Here is a 761-nt window from a genome sequence, read left to right as displayed (position 1 = left end):
TCCGTCTAAAATGACAAGACAGCAGAAACATTCCAGCGAGTTTCATTTGTTGTCTTGTCACACAGGTGCCTCTGAACGGGTCAGGGCCTGTGACCCCACTGAGTTGTTTACTGGGGCTAATGCACAAGCAGTGTTTGTCAGATTCCACTGTGTTGTGCGCTCAGTGGGTCCGTCTAAAATGACAAGACAGCAGAAACATTCCAGCGAGTTTCATTTGTTGTCTTGTCACACAGGTGCCTCTGAACGGGTCAGGGCCTGTGACCCCACTGAGTTGTTTACTGGGGCTAATGCGCAAGCAGTGTTTGTCAGATTCCACTGTGTTGTGCGCTCAGAGGGTCCGTCTAAAATGACAAGACAGCAGAAACATTCCAGCGAGTTTCATTTGTTGTCTTGTCACACAGGTGCCTCTGAACGGGTCAGGGCCTGTGACCCCACTGAGTTGTTTACTGGGGCTAATGCACAAGCAGTAGAGTTCCACTGTGTTGTGCGCACAGTGGGTCCATCTAAAATGACAAGACAGCAGAAACATTCCAGCGAGTTTCATTTGTTGTCTTGTCACACAGGTGCCTCTGAGTGGGTCAGGGCCTGTGACCCCATTGAGCTTTGTGAGCAACGTATGCACACGCAGTGTTTGCAACGAGATTCCCCTGTGTCGTGCGCTCAGTGGGCCCGTACGACCGATTTGGTGACTGGCGTCCGTAGTGGGAGTCCCCGGGCCGGCCCAGTATAGAGAGAGGCTGGTGTTCAGGCTATTTCAGGGT

The sequence above is a fragment of the Somniosus microcephalus genome, chromosome 4, assembly GCF_052327205.1.
Source record: "Somniosus microcephalus isolate GS21.2 chromosome 4, FLI_Smic_1.0, whole genome shotgun sequence".
Classification (NCBI taxonomy): domain Eukaryota; kingdom Metazoa; phylum Chordata; class Chondrichthyes; order Squaliformes; family Somniosidae; genus Somniosus; species Somniosus microcephalus.
The sequence above is the reverse complement of the archived record's forward strand: the minus strand, read 5'-3'. Positions refer to the sequence as shown.